The sequence below is a fragment of the Crinia signifera genome, chromosome 8, assembly GCF_055691185.1.
Source record: "Crinia signifera chromosome 8, ASM5569118v1, whole genome shotgun sequence".
Taxonomy (NCBI): domain Eukaryota; kingdom Metazoa; phylum Chordata; class Amphibia; order Anura; family Myobatrachidae; genus Crinia; species Crinia signifera.
Genome location: NC_139224.1, coordinates 143,320,447 through 143,338,367, shown reverse-complemented (window position 1 = coordinate 143,338,367; position 17,921 = coordinate 143,320,447). Strand labels below are relative to the sequence as shown.

Genomic DNA, 17,921 nt, shown 5'->3' with positions numbered 1-17,921 from the left:
GTGAACTTTTCTTTAGTGTCCATGTTAACTTGACTTTCGGGACCAAAAAAGTGAAAAACCACATGTTGACCTTTTTGACTGTCAACCTTCCCCGTGTCAACATAATAGTTGTGTTCACCTAATGACCTGACATTCGGTCATGTTGACCTAATGTCTGTCTATCCAATTATCCCATTCCATTGACCAAATGCATATCGACCTTTGTACTGTCGACATAGTGACTGTATCCCGTCATTAGAAGAACTTGAGTAGGATTGATTGTAAATTTTGTTATTCTGCTACTATATTTGTGTTCTCACACACAATATGGGCAGGGCCAGATTTGCCACTAGGCCCGTGAGGCACAGGCCTAGGGGCGGCACATATTAAGGGCGGCAGCCAGCAGGGAAATTTTTACGGGGGATGAGCTGTGCAGCTGCACGGATCGCCGCGCGGCTCATCATCCCGTCAGTCTACAACACCTCGGTGTCAGCGGGCTGCGGTGCTCCCTGAGTGTTGGCCTGGGCGCACTATGGGCTGCAGCATCCTCCCTCAGCCCTGTTAGGGTGTGTTAACCGGCTCTTAGCTTCCGCTACTGCTGCCACCGCCAGGATGTCTCAGCCCTCTCCCTGCCCGCCGATGACTGCTGCTACAGAGGATCACGGTGTCTGGGCTGCTGGTGCCCGCCAACACCGCTATTGCTGCCGCCTGGATATTTCTGCCCTCTCCCTGCCTGTTGGTGACTGCTGTGGAGGAGGAGTGCGGTGTCTGGGCTACCGGTGCCTGCCACCCAGGTGTCTCGGCCCTCTCCCTGCCCGCCGGTGACTGCTGCTGCTGCAGAGGAGGAGCGCGGTGTCCTGGACAAGTGGAAGAGGTAACCCTGGGGAGCAGCCCTCTTGAGCTCCCTCCACTCTGACCTATTTTAAAAATTTCAAAAGGGTCCTCCTTCTGGGTCCAGGGGGCGGCCCAAAAAGTTGTGCCTAGGGGCGGCCTGACCCCTAAATCCGGCCCTGAATATGGGCTCATATAGTATGCAATGGCTAGATGCACCCACACTGCAGATGTGTAAATACAAATACAGGTTAAAATAAGAATTGTATACATAAATGACACACAAATTGTAATTGAGGTGTTTGGGCAACTAGTAATTCCCAGGTTGTGGCTCTATCCGCTGATATGGGTCTGATGATCTGCAGCTTGTGAGGTTCATTTGTGCAGGAAAAGGTTCTCCACCAGCCTGTATCCTGCTGCCCCTGTTTCCCAGGTTACTGTCAGTTTGTGCAGGTGTATTGCTGATTGTTCAAAGCAGACAGACTCGCACCACATGCCTAGGGATGGACATCGGAAGCCTAATAATTGATGGCTGGGCATCCACCATAAAAAGAATCCAATTGAAAAAATATATATAATTTTTTTTTATATGATAATGATTTGCACATGCTGAAATAGAGCCTAGTTTGTGCATTTGCAAACATCTACAGTATGGCTGGCTGGGGATGGGCCTGGGGACTGGACCTGCGCAACACCATCAAATATTGGCCATTTGTTTGATGGTGGCAAACATTGGAATGCAGCTAATGAATGGTTAAACCACTGCCATCGGAGCAAAAACATGTAAACCATTGTGATGCAATGTCCGTTCCTACACTATACGCATAGCACCTCCTCCCAGCTCATACCTCCATATCAGCAGTGCCAGATTAAGCCTTCGGGGGGCCCGGGGCACTTTAGACAGGGGGGCCTCCTTACACTTGTCATTACTGGCCGCAAACTGCATGGGGAATATTACACTGTCAAAACACAGAGTCAATGGGTAACTTCAGGGGATATATATATATATATATATATATATATATATCAGGGGATATATATATATATATATATATATATACATATATATATATATATATATATATATATATATATATATATATACATACATACATACATACATACCACATGAAAAGCCTGTGTTTGTCCCTCTGCACCTTACTCTGTAGGAGACCTCACAGTCCCAGTGCTGCCTCTGATTAAAAACCCTCCCATGACTAGGCTGCTGCTGCTGTTATACATGGGCCTGAGAAGCATGTAATGAGCTCCACCAATCTCAGCCTCTGCCCTCTGGTGCAAAGTGTCATGGGACTTAGTCAACTCCCAGTAATGCACTGCACACTTGGCTCCCAATGCTCAGCACCATTAATCATTGTCACATTGGCAGATAGGTGAAGCTGCAGCACTACCCCACTCCCATGCACAAAACCTTTTGCTAAAAAAAAAAAAAAAAAATTTAAATACATGACAACCACAGGGGGCCCCTAGGTGGAGGGGGGCCCAGGGGCACTGACCCCTTGTGCCCCCATTATAATCCAGCCCTGCATATCAGCAATGTCCTGGGTGTCAGAGGGGAGGATGCCAGCATGCTAAATACAGGACACCAGCTGGGAATCTTCCTGTAATGGCCATGGTATAGGAATGACCATCGATGACTCATATTTTATTTATTTATTTACAGTTTCTTATATAATGCAGCAAATTCCGACATAGAGGTAGGAGGGCCCTGCTCACAAGCGTGCAATCTTACAATATATTGATGCTTTATGGCTGATGTTGAATGGTTTTGCCATCGATGGGAGAGAACCAGGTAGGTTTCCTCTATCGATAGTACAGAATATTTTTCTGGGTTTGCAAGGTGCTGGGACATAGAGTGTAGCTCTGCCCCCAACACCTGTGAAGCCCCGCCCCAGGCTGTTATTGGTCAGTGGGCCATTCACTGAAAGAACAGGGATGACCACCGATGGGCTACCATCAATGGTTTCCCAATACATAGATGGTGGATATCGATGGCCAGTTACATGTTCCTCATTATTGGCATCCATCGATACTGAACACTGATGGCGATCCCTAGGCCAAAAGGGCCACCTCAGATAGGTAACAGGGATGCCAGGTGGCCTGTGGAACATAACTCAAAATTCCTGGCGGAGGAGGATGGACAAATAATGGGGATGAATAAAAACATTTTTTTTTGTTTGCAAGGTGCTGGGACACAGAGCATAGCTTTATAGCCCTGTACACACGAGGCAATATATCGCCGATCGATATATCGCTCACGCTGAGCGATATATCGCTCGGTGTCCCGTTTGCATCAGCAACCAGAGATGGTCGCTGATGAAAAAGAAACTGCTGGGGGAGCCTGGTAGTGGAAATCAGCTGGTCGCAGGAGCATGTTACTGCGACCAGCGATCACTACGGGCAGAAAACGGGAGCGCGAAAAACTGAACACTGATGGCCACCTCAGATAGCTACCGGGGATGCCAGGTGGCTTGTGGAACATAACTCAAAATTCCTGGGGGAGGAGGATGGACAAACCTGCCCCCACCCCTTTTAACACCTCCCTAGCCCTGTTGGCCAATGGAAGGCACCAGGGCTGGGTTTCAGGGGAGGGAGTGAGCAGTGGAGTTATAAAGGGCAGCCTCTCTGCCACACCCAGGACACACATCACTGGACAACACTGCAGGCTGGTCAGGCTCCTGCTGTGAGCTGTGCATCATCAGCCATCGTAAGAATGCTGGCTGAACAAGTGACCACATACCTCCAGTTAGGTCAATTATGAATATTGGATCTGACCAGAGTTCCCACTGGTGCAGAGGTATGTACTAATTTGTGTTCAGGTTCAGCTAATGAAGAGAAATTATTTTGCAATGGGAGATTTAAGGTGCCCATACATGTTACAATTTATTGTATATGATATCGCATCTCATAGCATCTCGGTTTTGCGATGAGATCTAGTACAAAATGAATGTGCTGCACATACTTTTTGTGCTAGATCTCATCTCATCTTCTCACAAAACCAAGATGTGATATTGTATACAATAATTGTAATGTGTATGGGCACCTATAGATTGGGGTGGGAAAGTAGCTCATACAGTGACACTGAATACAGAAGTCTTGCTGCTTAAGGGGGGTGCTGTCTGGGATGGGGTCAGGCACATTCTATTTCTCCTCCGCATCACCTGTGGGGAGCTAGGTAATTGATAAGAAAGGTGTTTCACCACAGGTGATGGCAATCATACATTACCAGGGAAGTCCAGGAACAGAGCATGTTCTCCCTGAAGGAGAGGGTCAGGTAGTATGCTGTCTGCAGGGTACTGGGACCTTATGTGGTATGGAAGGAGCGGTGTTCCAGGCAGGATAAGTGGGAGATTGTCATACTGCCTGGCAAATTCACCAATAAGTGACTGCATGAGTACCAGCAAAATTAGGCATGGGCAATACCTATTGTGTGATGGGTGTTGAGCGGATGGCAGCTGGTCCCAGGCATACACCTGGACAAAACCATTGGTGGTAAGGGGTTGTCTGTCTTCTCACAAGTCTGAGTGAGGCTTGAAGGAGTGTGCCCCATGCGGTTAGTCACCAAGAGCCTTGAGCACTGCTTTCTTTACCCTGTGATGGGATATGGTCACTAGGTTGACAGCCCTTAAATTGACACATGAAAAAGGTTGATGGGGTCAAACGGTGGAAATGGGAAGGCTGTATGTCATCCCCTGCCATCCATTAGGACATGTAGGGAGAATAGAATAATGTGGCAAGTGTAGCGAGGCTCCGTGTCTGAAGCATGGCGAGGGGACATGTTACAGTGATGCAGTTTCCATGTTGACATTCAGGTAAAAAAAAACATGAATAACCCATGTTGACCTTTTCACTGTAACCCAATGACCCTGAGAAATTTTTTTCATATGTCGACCTTCAGTGTTGAAACTAATGCATGTCAACCTAATTATCCACACCCCCTGCGATTGGGTTGTGATGGTGTTATTGCTGAAATAAAAGCTGTGACTGGTGGTTTTTCTTTTTTTTTTCTATTTGCCTAAAGTAATCTGGCTCATCTGGCATATACAGAGGGGCGCCGATTATTTGGCTGCACCCTGAAGTATGCGAGTCTGGATGCCAGTAATTGCAGATGCATCTTACAGCTGGGCCTAGTGATTCTGTAACGCCACGATGATGACACCTATTTGCTACTCCTGACTGTCAGGATGACGAGATAGCTTACCACCTATATTAATGCTGAGGCGTTACTTACTCTAAGCTGTACACGCTCATATTCCTGGGTCATCTCCTAACATGTCCTCTTTACCCCTTAGGTACCAGTATGAGGCCGGCTCTGTCACAGGCTTATGGGTAAGTTATTCCATGTTACGTAGTAAGCCTACCATATACTGTACATGATGATTTATATAAATCAATGGGAATCTCTCTGAATAAGGATGAGGGAGCACTTTTGTACTGACACTGTATAGAATAATGTAAGTAAATGCTGAATATGCCTAGGCTTCCCTAACTGGACTGTATTGCTCTTCTCCTAGCTACAAATGAGCGAAACAGCTGCTGGATAACAGACATAAGGTTGGTATCCCCCCTCTGATACACCCTAATAGGCATCTGTAACCTAAATTGTTAGTTTTGCTTTAACCTGTAGTTATGCTCCCATACACACCAGCCAATGCCTATATCACTATATCACCCACAGGTATCGTGCAGTGATGTCACTGGTGCCGGATACATGCAGGTTACTTGTCTTTATAGCCAAACTGACCTGTGTTCAGCAGACATTAATCATCGTTAATGATTGGCACTCCTGTATGCCATTAACTATATGGGATACGGTCATGGGGTCTACAGCAACTAGGTCAACAAGCATTGGGTCGATATGGGTCAAGGTCGACAGTCAAGAGGTCAACATGGGGTTTTTCACTTTTTGTTTGTGCCGACAGGCGGTATTTCATGCTCTACCATCCACTAGGCCCGGGAGTGGTGGGAGAATAAAATAGTGTGCCGGAAGCATTGCGAGCGATGCACTTCAAACTGTGTCCATGTCGACAGTGTTGACATTTAGATAAAAAAAACACGAAAAATTCATGTCGACATTTTGACCGTCGTCCTTGACCTGTGGTGACCTAGTTGCTGTAGCCCAAACTATCCCAACCCCAACTATATTGGGTGTACACACTCAACGATGTTGCTGAGAAGGCTTCTAAGTGATCTGTTACTATAGCTAGTGTGTATGGGGCTTAACATCATTGTAATTATCCATAGTATTGTGTTGTATGTCACATGACCTTACCTGGCTAATGTCAGCATTAATCCATGGCAAAGCTTGGTGAAATATTAGCGGCCCTGCATTGAATCAATGCTATAGACTTTACCTGATTATTCAATGCTCTACCTGAGTGACTAGTATGAGGCCAGGGTTGATGGTAAATATGTACCCACCATGGTGTAGGTGAGGAACCTGTATACCCTGTTGTAGGACATGAGCTGCTGTCTGTAAGCTGACTGCTGTCTCTATAGCTTCTCTTCCCAACCAAACACAATGATGATCACATAGTTCAGCAGATGGACCGTGGTGATTAGAGCTTGTCTTTCGCTCCTATCTGATGTGTTTTATTTCATTGCTATAATAATGACCACGGATTTTATCTTATACTAATCCTATATATTTATTTACAGACTATGCTGCAGAAGATGCCAACGTGAAGCCTTGTGACCTCTGGCAGTAAGTATGGCGCAGCACATGGCTAATGTGTACATAAGCACTATACTATTGCCTAAATGACTTGTAGAAAGCTACAATGGTTCCAGCATCTGGTGTATAAGACTGTCCAGAACACATTGTGCTGGTTGTTTAATGAATGTAGCCAATCTGCCTATCATTGTGCATAAGCTCTATGTACGTGATATGGCCAAGTGTCTAGTATGATGATGCTTATAGTAACAGGCTTGACCATCCCATGGAAGTTTGTTATTAGCTCTGACTTGTGCGATTTTCATTAATGAACGTTTAAAGAACCTGCTAGTCTGACTCCAGTTTCTTTTGGCTTTTAGCAGAGTTAGTGATGGTGCGACAATAGAAATGTCTGACCTGAACTATCAATGTAGACTATCCAAACTACTGACATGACCCCTCCCATCCAGCCATGTATAGTCTCTCCATGCAGTGGCAAACGCAGGTTTTTCAGAAGGGGGTTTCCAGAGGGGCGGAGCAAAGCACAGAGCTGGACACTTAGGTGACCCAGTATATGCCGGGTCAGTTCAAGTTTCAAGTTTTATAGATAGTATGTATATTAAATGTATATTAATAATAAAAAAAAAATATATATATATATATATATATATATATTTAGACGTGTCACTCCAGGGGACTTAATCAGAAGGATTTAATAGAACAATGAAAATAAGCACTGGGTTTACATGTACAAAAGTCAACGTTTCGATACACTGAGGTATCTTTATCTAGACAACATGTACCAGGCAGTTAAATGCCCGCACGGCGGTGGGACCACAGATATATATATATATATATATATATATATATATATATATATATATAGCAGAGTATAACTTACTGACTCTGTGCGAGGCTGGCCGGCTGCGGCGCGCCCCCCTCCTGTCACCGAGGCAGGAGCGCGCACCGCTGACGTAACCCCGACCGCTGCATAGCAACGCAGCGGGTCTGGGATGGCGTCCCCAGCAACCAACCAGACTCCCCAAGCCAGGACTGAACATGAATGCCTAAACACCGGCGGCTGCAGTGAAGGCATAATAAATACAATAGCAGACAGTTCTATGCAGCAAGGGAGGGAGTCCACATGTAGCAATGGAGTCCCGTGTAAACGCACGGGCAGCGAGTGTTAGAGGCATAGCGTACAATAAAGGCAGACAGTGCTGCACGGCACTGGATCAAGTGGAGGATACATATGAATAACGGATCCACACATAATTATAAAGTCCCCAATGAGCGCACATGATGAGAACAGGATCACAGGTGTCACTCGCACCAGCAGGTTGTTAGTAGAGGTCGACATGAGTCCACGGTGGACATGCATAGATGTAGAAGGTTAAAAAGGGGGGGGCTGGACGGATGGAAATCCGCATATACCGATGAAGTCATAAGTCAGAGCACGGCATGTGCAGGGAGACAGGAATGGCCAGTGTCGGCAAGAGTATCAGCTGGAGTCGACATGTGTCCACATGCATCAAGCATGATAACAGAGGGCTAAAAGAATAGACTCCAATTGAGTCTATCATTGAGGCCATATGGTTTGACGGTCTGCAGTTTATATATCCATTTTGCCTCAAGTTTCAATAAGAGGCCATCACGGTCGCCTCCTCTTGCTAGTGTCGGTATGTGGTCGATCAATATGAATTTGATGTCGGCTACTGTGTGTCCAGCTTCAAGCCAATGCCTAGCCACCGGTTGGTCCGCTTTTTTAGTGGAAATAGCATTGTTAATGGCGGATCGGTGGAGGGCCATACGGTCACGGATCGTCCTGATGGTTTTGCCGACATAGTATTGTCGACACGGGCAAAAGAGCAGGTAGACAACGTGGGTGGTGAGGCAGGTGAGTACATGGGGAAGACATAATCAGAATGGGGGTGTTTGAAAGTTTTGCATACTACAATGTTGCGGCAAGTGGTACACTTGATACATCGATAGCAACCTGGTTGTTTCTGTAAAAAGTGTGCTTTAGGTGGAACAATGTCAAAACCAGTGATGTCAGCATGCATTACTTTGTCTTTTATATTCTTTCCCCTTGTGTAACAAGCCATTGGCCTGATGGTTCTGAAGCAGGGCAGCGTTCTATCAGATTTGACGATAGGCCACAGAGCAGTGGTGGCTCGTTGGACGACCGGGCTGGATGTAGTGTAACATTGTTTCCAGGGCAGGGTGTCTTTGGTAGTACGCTGGGTGGGTTTGAGCAGATCTGAGCGAGACATATTGAGAATCTCGGATTGTGTGGTTTTAAGATGCTGAAGATTGTACCCCCGATGGACAAATCTGTTAACCACCGCATCAGTGCTGGCTCGAGCTGCTTCAGGTGTGCTGGAAATGCGGGCCACGTGCATAAGTTGCGACTTAGGAAGGCCGCGTTTAAGTCCTCTGGGGTGGTGGCTAGATGACAATAGGAGGGTATTGCGGTCGGTGGGTTTGGTGAATACCTCAGTAACGATTTTAGATGCACAAATGCTGACTTTCACATCCAAAAAACTGATTGACTGACTGTACATTGATAGTGTATTTGATGGGGGATGAGCTGGAGTTGATGGGAGTCGACATGTTGGATGAGTAGCTCAGCTGGTCCTGACCACATGAGAAACAGGTCGTCGATGAATCGGACGTACATAAGAATGTGTGGTTGTAGAAGTTGATTGTTGAGGAATTTCTCATCCTCCTCCTTGAACATAAAGATGTTGGCCAGGCTGGGTGCTACTGGGCTCCCCATAGCACACCCGCTGGTCTGTTGATAAAAACCACCATTAAAAAAGAAATAATTTCTTTCAAGGGTCAGGGTGAGCAGTTTGACGAAGAGGGCATGGTCCATGTCGCTGATGTTATTGTGCCTAAGGAATGCGGCCACTGCAGCTACCCCTGCCTGCTGGGGGATAGAGGTGTATAGGCTGCTTACATCCAAGGTGATCAGTTTGGTGTCTGCTGGCACAGAATCAAATTGTTGTAGGCGCAATAAAAAGGCTGTGGTATCTTTGATGAATGATGCTTGAACTTGAATATAGGGTTGGAGAATGATATCGAGTATTTTGGAAACAGGTTGGTAGAGAGAGTTATTAGCAGATATGATGGGGCGTCCAGGTGGTTGAGTGGTGTTTTTATGGATTTTGGGTACCGTGTAGATGAGGGGGATGACTGGGTGGTCCTGTTTGAGGGCTTGAGCAAGTTTCAGGTCAATGGTGTTATTCATGAATACCTGTTTCCAAAATACTCAATATCATTCTCCAACCCTATATTCAAGTTCAAGCATCATTCATCAAAGATACCACAGCCTTTTTATTGCGCCTACAACAATTTGATTCTGTGCCAGCAGACACCAAACTGATCACCTTGGATGTAAGCAGCCTATACACCTCTATCCCCCAGCAGGCAGGGGTAGCTGCAGTGGCCGCATTCCTTAGGCACAATAACATCAGCGACATGGACCATGCCCTCTTCGTCAAACTGCTCACCCTGACCCTTGAAAGAAATTATTTCTTTTTTAATGGTGGTTTTTATCAACAGACCAGCGGGTGTGCTATGGGGAGCCCAGTAGCACCCAGCCTGGCCAACATCTTTATGTTCAAGGAGGAGGATGAGAAATTCCTCAACAATCAACTTCTACAACCACACATTCTTATGTACGTCCGATTCATCGACGACCTGTTTCTCATGTGGTCAGGACCAGCTGAGCTACTCATCCAACATGTCGACTCCCATCAACTCCAGCTCATCCCCCATCAAATACACTATCAATGTACAGTCAGTCAATCAGTTTTTTGGATGTGAAAGTCAGCATTTGTGCATCTAAAATCGTTACTGAGGTATTCACCAAACCCACCGACCACAATACCCTCCTATTGTCATCTAGCCACCACCCCAGAGGACTTAAACGCGGCCTTCCTAAGTCTCAACTTATGCACGTGGCCCGCATTTCCAGCACACCTGAAGCAGCTCGAGCCAGCACTGATGCGGTGGTTAACAGATTTGTCCATCGGGGGTGCAATCTTCAGCATCTTAAAACCACACAATCCGAGATTCTCAATATGTCTCGCTCAGATCTGCTCAAACCCACCCAGCGTACTACCAAAGACACCCTGCCCTGGAAACAATGTTACACTACATCCAGCCCGGTCGTCCAACGAGCCACCACTGCTCTGTGGCCTATCGTCAAATCTGATAGAACGCTGCCCTGCTTCAGAACCATCAGGCCAATGGCTTGTTACACAAGGGGAAAGAATATAAAAGACAAAGTAATGCATGCTGACATCACTGGTTTTGACATTGTTCCACCTAAAGCACACTTTTTACAGAAACAACCAGGTTGCTATCGATGTATCAAGTGTACCACTTGCCGCAACATTGTAGTATGCAAAACTTTCAAACACCCCCATTCTGATTATGTCTTCCCCATGTACTCACCTGCCTCACCACCCACGTTGTCTACCTGCTCTTTTGCCCGTGTCGACAATACTATGTCGGCAAAACCATCAGGACGATCCGTGACCGTATGGCCCTCCACCGATCCGCCATTAACAATGCTATTTCCACTAAAAAAGCGGACCAACCGGTGGCTAGGCATTGGCTTGAAGCTGGACACACAGTAGCCGACATCAAATTCATATTGATCGACCACATACCGACACTAGCAAGAGGAGGCGACCGTGATGGCCTCTTATTGAAACTTGAGGCAAAATGGATATATAAACTGCAGACCGTCAAACCATATGGCCTCAATGATAGACTCAATTGGAGTCTATTCTTTTAGCCCTCTGTTATCATGCTTGATGCATGTGGACACATGTCGACTCCAGCTGATACTCTTGCCGACACTGGCCATTCCTGTCTCCCTGCACATGCCGTGCTCTGACTTATGACTTCATCGGTATATGCGGATTTCCATCCGTCCAGCCCCCCCCTTTTTAACCTTCTACATCTATGCATGTCCACCGTGGACTCATGTCGACCTCTACTAACAACCTGCTGGTGCGAGTGACACCTGTGATCCTGTTCTCATCATGTGCGCTCATTGGGGACTTTATAATTATGTGTGGATCCGTTATTTATATGTATCCTCCACTTGATCCAGTGCCGTGCAGCACTGTCTGCCTTTATTGTACGCTATGCCTCTAACACTCGCTGCCCGTGCGTTTACACGGGACTCCATTGCTACATGTGGACTCCCTCCCTTGCTGCATAGAACTGTCTGCTATTGTATTTATTATGCCTTCACTGCAGCCGCCGGTGTTTAGGCATTCATGTTCAGTCCTGGCTTGGGGAGTCTGGTTGGTTGCTGGGGACGCCATCCCAGACCCGCTGCGTTGCTATGCAGCGGTCGGGGTTACGTCAGCGGTGCGCGCTCCTGCCTCGGTGACAGGAGGGGGGCGCGCCGCAGCCGGCCAGCCTCGCACAGAGTCAGTAAGTTATACTCTGCTATATATATATATCTGTGGTCCCACCGCCGTGCGGGCATTTAACTGCCTGGTACATGTTGTCTAGATAAAGATACCTCCGTGTATCGAAACGTTGACTTTTGTACATGTAAACCCAGTGCTTATTTTCATTGTTCTATTAAATCCTTCTGATTAAGTCCCCTGGAGTGACACGTCCATTCTTTCCTGTACATCACTCCTACTCGTTGGCACCCGGGGCATTTTGAATATTGGAAACGTGAGTGCCGGTTCGTTTGTTCTATCTATCTATCCCCCTGGGCATAGCAATGTATTGGGGCACCTACCGATCCTCTAGGGGTGGGTGAAGCTTTGATATCCCCCGGGTGGTAGTGGAGTGGGCTTATTATTCATAATTTTCTGGTGGGAGGACAGCTTGCTTGTCTGCAGATATCGCCAGTTCCCAGAAATAGATTTCTTAGATTTTAACGGAATTAAAAACTAGAGGATTCCACCTACCAAATGGTATTGGACTAGGGGATCAAAGTTCAGGAGGCAGAGCAATCTGCCAACGAGAATATAAAACGACATACCAGGTGTGTGGAGCTGGAGCAGTAACCAGCTGCTGGAAGGCTGATATCTCTGGTTCTGGGAAAAGAAGAGACCAGCTTCTAGTGTCTGTCAAAGGGGGACAGGCCCAGCTTTTGAAATATACCCTCAGAGAAACTCTATGCTAGACAGAACCTGAAAGATCTGACTGGGCAGAGCAATTAACAGGCTTGGATGGGCACCACTGCTTTGGAGTCAGAGTTCCCAAGGGCCGATTTTTTTTTTTTTAAATTCTTGTACCCATGGAAAGAGGGGACCCTCAGCTTTAAGACTCGGGCCCTTAGACCCCCTGCGTGCGCTACTGCCATGCCTGACAATGCTAAAGCCTTGTCTGTTTCTAGGTACTGACTGAGCAGCAGATGGGAACCATGAGGTGAGTGTCCTGCCAGTAGTTTGCTATATATACCAGCATGGTCTGTATCTGCCTTGTTTAGTCTGCTGGTGACCAGTGATGAAACTGATTCTGCCATATGATAAAGGCTGATTATACTCCTAACCGTTCCATTTATTTTCTGAGGTAACCAGCAACAAACATGGGGGCTGATGTATCCAGCTGTGACCGTGCAGAGTTCTTATACATATAAAATAAATGCTGCCTCAGCTGTTTGTATTAGTGGTGAAAGCTGGCAATAAATCTATCTCTAACCTTGCATGGTGTCTATTCTGGTTAGGGCTGGCTGCAGTTGACAAGTGTTTCTAAAGGTGCCCATTCACAGTACAATGGTGCTGTGATGCTCAGGCGGGCATCCTTATAGCACAGCACAAAGTCTCTGTAGCCCATGCTTTTTATACTAGGTCCCCATCGCATGCGATTTAGTTTCAAATGCACGGTAATAATTGTACAGTGTATGGGCACCTTGGAGAGCATGGCCAAAAACCTTATAGTATGGATGTGACCTTTTTCCTTGAACTGCTGGAACTGTTTCATGTCAGCCCCTGGGCTTCCTACCATGTTGGCTACAGAACAATGAAATCCATGGACAGTGGCCTTTAATGTAGTGCCAGCTGTTCAGGCACTGCTGCTATGGCAGCTTGCATAATTGGCTGCCAATCCACCAGCTGCAACATTCCATTTGAAATGCGGCCATCTACATTGTCTAATGGCTGCATACTTAGTGCGCCATAAACCGTGCCATGATGCTGGTCAGTGTCTGAGCCAAGTGCTGCAAGAGCTCAGCACTTCCTGGCAACCCCCCAATATGCAGGGAGCTACAGCCAAGGCTACCACCCTCTTCCCCATGCAGTGAGTGCTTATTGCTTTTCCTGCTAAAACATAAATCTGGTAGTTTAAGGAGATTTAATAATCATGTAGTAGAACCATATCTTGATAATAGTTCTGTGGCATCAGGACACTTCAGGATATCCTGAATAATTTGTCTAAACATCGGTTGTATCGTGTAACCCCTTCTTTCCTTGCAGCTGGACCTGGCTGCTTGCGTCAGTCGCATAGAAGTGGTAAGTACAAGGTCAGATGCGCTGGATGTATGGCCGAGCTATGACTAGCCCATGTGGGAAGGATGTTTCGATGATACCCATTTCCTTTGTACCATAAATAACATGAGTGATTCTGGCTTTAATCGGTAGTGATGGCTGCTCTGTCCTAGGGTTATTCCCAGGTATACAGCCTGCACCTCCCATATAGCCTGTCACTCATGAATGCAGCTACAGGGCGGTTTTCAGTAGATGCCAGTAGGAGTTTCTGGCCGTCACAGTAAATGTAGACACAAGTCTAGTCCTCGGTCTATCTTACATTAAGCCGATGATTCTTCAAGAGTTGTAGACAGAAGGGATTTCTGACAATGTTTAACCCCTTCCCGACATTTGATGTGTATATATACGTCATGGCCGGGATGTACTTCCCGACACATGACGTGTATATATACGTCATGACTTTAAACTGTCACCGCGTCTATAGACGCGGTGACAGTTTAAACAGGTCTGCTGTCCCTGCATGCCCAGGGGGGGCGGCGATGCCTCCCCCCCCCGTCGGCGATCGCTGTGATTGGCTGTTCAATGTGAACAGCCATTCACAGCGGTTTCCTGTGTTACCGGCGAATCGGACGCTCGGTAACACAGGGATCAATCACCGCCGGGTGTGAGGGGCCACACCTCACCCCACTTGCCCCCAAGGCTGTGATTGGTCCGTCGGGCGCGTGATTTAAACTAACGGTGACTGCGCTGCAGACGCCATTCCGGTCTGGAATTGCGTGCAGAGCGGTCACCGTGCCAATCTGTCGTGATATACTGACCTGATCCTTGCCTGATACTTACCTGATCACCGCTGGTAGCGTGCTGCCAGCAGCTGGATGCTTCCTGGATCTTGTCACTTCCTGTGTGCTGCTAGAGTGTCATAGAGTGTCATAGAGTGTCATAGAGTGTCATAGAGTGTCATAGAGTGTCATAGAGTGTCATAGAGTGTCATAGAGTGTCATAGAGTGTCATAGAGTGTCATAGAGTGTCATAGAGTGTCATAGAGTGTCATAGAGTGTCATAGAGTGTCATAGAGTGTCATAGAGTGTCATAGAGTGTCATAGAGTGTCATAGAGTGTCATAGAGTGTCATAGAGTGTCATAGAGTGTCATAGAGTGTCATAGAGTGTCATAGAGTGTCATAGAGTGTCATAGAGTGTCATAGAGTGTCATAGAGTGTCATAGAGTGTCATAGAGTGTCATAGAGTGTCATAGAGTGTCATAGAGTGTCATAGAGTGTCATAGAGTGTCATAGAGTGTCATAGAGTGTCATAGAGTGTCATAGAGTGTCATAGAGTGTCATAGAGTGTCATAGAGTGTCATAGAGTGTCATAGAGTGTCATAGAGTGTCATAGAGTGTCATAGAGTGTCATAGAGTGTCATAGAGTGTCATAGAGTGTCATAGAGTGTCATAGAGTGTCATAGAGTGTCATAGAGTGTCATAGAGTGTCATAGAGTGTCATAGAGTGTCATAGAGTGTCATAGAGTGTCATAGAGTGTCATAGAGTGTCATAGAGTGTCATAGAGTGTCATAGAGTGTCATAGAGTGTCATAGAGTGTCATAGAGTGTCATAGAGTGTCATAGAGTGTCATAGAGTGTCATAGAGTGTCATAGAGTGTCATAGAGTGTCATAGAGTGTCATAGAGTGTCATAGAGTGTCATAGAGTGTCATAGAGTGTCATAGAGTGTCATAGAGTGTCATAGAGTGTCATAGAGTGTCATAGAGTGTCATAGAGTGTCATAGAGTGTCATAGAGTGTCATAGAGTGTCATAGAGTGTCATAGAGTGTCATAGAGTGTCATAGAGTGTCATAGAGTGTCATAGAGTGTCATAGAGTGTCATAGAGTGTCATAGAGTGTCATAGAGTGTCATAGAGTGTCATAGAGTGTCATAGAGTGTCATAGAGTGTCATAGAGTGTCATAGAGTGTCATAGAGTGTCATAGAGTGTCATAGAGTGTCATAGAGTGTCATAGAGTGTCATAGAGTGTCATAGAGTGTCATAGAGTGTCATAGAGTGTCATAGAGTGTCATAGAGTGTCATAGAGTGTCATAGAGTGTCATAGAGTGTCATAGAGTGTCATAGAGTGTCATAGAGTGTCATAGAGTGTCATAGAGTGTCATAGAGTGTCATAGAGTGTCATAGAGTGTCATAGAGTGTCATAGAGTGTCATAGAGTGTCATAGAGTGTCATAGAGTGTCATAGAGTGTCATAGAGTGTCATAGAGTGTCATAGAGTGTCATAGAGTGTCATAGAGTGTCATAGAGTGTCATAGAGTGTCATAGAGTGTCATAGAGTGTCATAGAGTGTCATAGAGTGTCATAGAGTGTCATAGAGTGTCATAGAGTGTCATAGAGTGTCATAGAGTGTCATAGAGTGTCATAGAGTGTCATAGAGTGTCATAGAGTGTCATAGAGTGTCATAGAGTGTCATAGAGTGTCATAGAGTGTCATAGAGTGTCATAGAGTGTCATAGAGTGTCATAGAGTGTCATAGAGTGTCATAGAGTGTCATAGAGTGTCATAGAGTGTCATAGAGTGTCATAGAGTGTCATAGAGTGTCATAGAGTGTCATAGAGTGTCATAGAGTGTCATAGAGTGTCATAGAGTGTCATAGAGTGTCATAGAGTGTCATAGAGTGTCATAGAGTGTCATAGAGTGTCATAGAGTGTCATAGAGTGTCATAGAGTGTCATAGAGTGTCATAGAGTGTCATAGAGTGTCATAGAGTGTCATAGAGTGTCATAGAGTGTCATAGAGTGTCATAGAGTGTCATAGAGTGTCATAGAGTGTCATAGAGTGTCATAGAGTGTCATAGAGTGTCATAGAGTGTCATAGAGTGTCATAGAGTGTCATAGAGTGTCATAGAGTGTCATAGAGTGTCATAGAGTGTCATAGAGTGTCATAGAGTGTCATAGAGTGTCATAGAGTGTCATAGAGTGTCATAGAGTGTCATAGAGTGTCATAGAGTGTCATAGAGTGTCATAGAGTGTCATAGAGTGTCATAGAGTGTCATAGAGTGTCATAGAGTGTCATAGAGTGTCATAGAGTGTCATAGAGTGTCATAGAGTGTCATAGAGTGTCATAGAGTGTCATAGAGTGTCATAGAGTGTCATAGAGTGTCATAGAGTGTCATAGAGTGTCATAGAGTGTCATAGAGTGTCATAGAGTGTCATAGAGTGTCATAGAGTGTCATAGAGTGTCATAGAGTGTCATAGAGTGTCATAGAGTGTCATAGAGTGTCATAGAGTGTCATAGAGTGTCATAGAGTGTCATAGAGTGTCATAGAGTGTCATAGAGTGTCATAGAGTGTCATAGAGTGTCATAGAGTGTCATAGAGTGTCATAGAGTGTCATAGAGTGTCATAGAGTGTCATAGAGTGTCATAGAGTGTCATAGAGTGTCATAGAGTGTCATAGAGTGTCATAGAGTGTCATAGAGTGTCATAGAGTGTCATAGAGTGTCATAGAGTGTCATAGAGTGTCATAGAGTGTCATAGAGTGTCATAGAGTGTCATAGAGTGTCATAGAGTGTCATAGAGTGTCATAGAGTGTCATAGAGTGTCATAGAGTGTCATAGAGTGTCATAGAGTGTCATAGAGTGTCATAGAGTGTCATAGAGTGTCATAGAGTGTCATAGAGTGTCATAGAGTGTCATAGAGTGTCATAGAGTGTCATAGAGTGTCATAGAGTGTCATAGAGTGTCATAGAGTGTCATAGAGTGTCATAGAGTGTCATAGAGTGTCATAGAGTGTCATAGAGTGTCATAGAGTGTCATAGAGTGTCATAGAGTGTCATAGAGTGTCATAGAGTGTCATAGAGTGTCATAGAGTGTCATAGAGTGTCATAGAGTGTCATAGAGTGTCATAGAGTGTCATAGAGTGTCATAGAGTGTCATAGAGTGTCATAGAGTGTCATAGAGTGTCATAGAGTGT

The 17,921-nt window shown here is 45.7% G+C and overlaps 1 long non-coding RNA gene and 3 other non-coding genes across 4 annotated transcripts in view; all 4 read left to right on the top strand.

The window, feature by feature from the left end:
* The first annotated feature begins 5,193 nt into the window (after window positions 1-5,193).
* On the top strand, window positions 5,194-5,273 carry LOC146030066 (small nucleolar RNA SNORD79). Its single transcript, XR_014455579.1, has one exon. It is a non-coding gene; the product is annotated as a small nucleolar RNA SNORD79 (small nucleolar RNA).
* A 1,068-nt stretch (window positions 5,274-6,341) lies between these two features.
* LOC146030115 (small nucleolar RNA snR60/Z15/Z230/Z193/J17) lies at window positions 6,342-6,422 on the top strand. The gene has a single exon (XR_014455626.1). It is a non-coding gene; the product is annotated as a small nucleolar RNA snR60/Z15/Z230/Z193/J17 (small nucleolar RNA).
* Window positions 6,423-12,848: 6,426 nt separating this feature from the next.
* Window positions 12,849-17,921, top strand: part of LOC146026529 (uncharacterized) — a 32,800-nt gene continuing 27,727 nt past the window's right edge. The window contains exon 1 of the long non-coding RNA XR_014454480.1: window positions 12,849-12,895. This is a non-coding gene — a long non-coding RNA (uncharacterized LOC146026529). The remainder of the gene's footprint in view (window positions 12,896-17,921) is intronic.
* LOC146030091 (small nucleolar RNA SNORD47) lies at window positions 12,966-13,042 on the top strand. Its single transcript, XR_014455602.1, has one exon. It is a non-coding gene; the product is annotated as a small nucleolar RNA SNORD47 (small nucleolar RNA).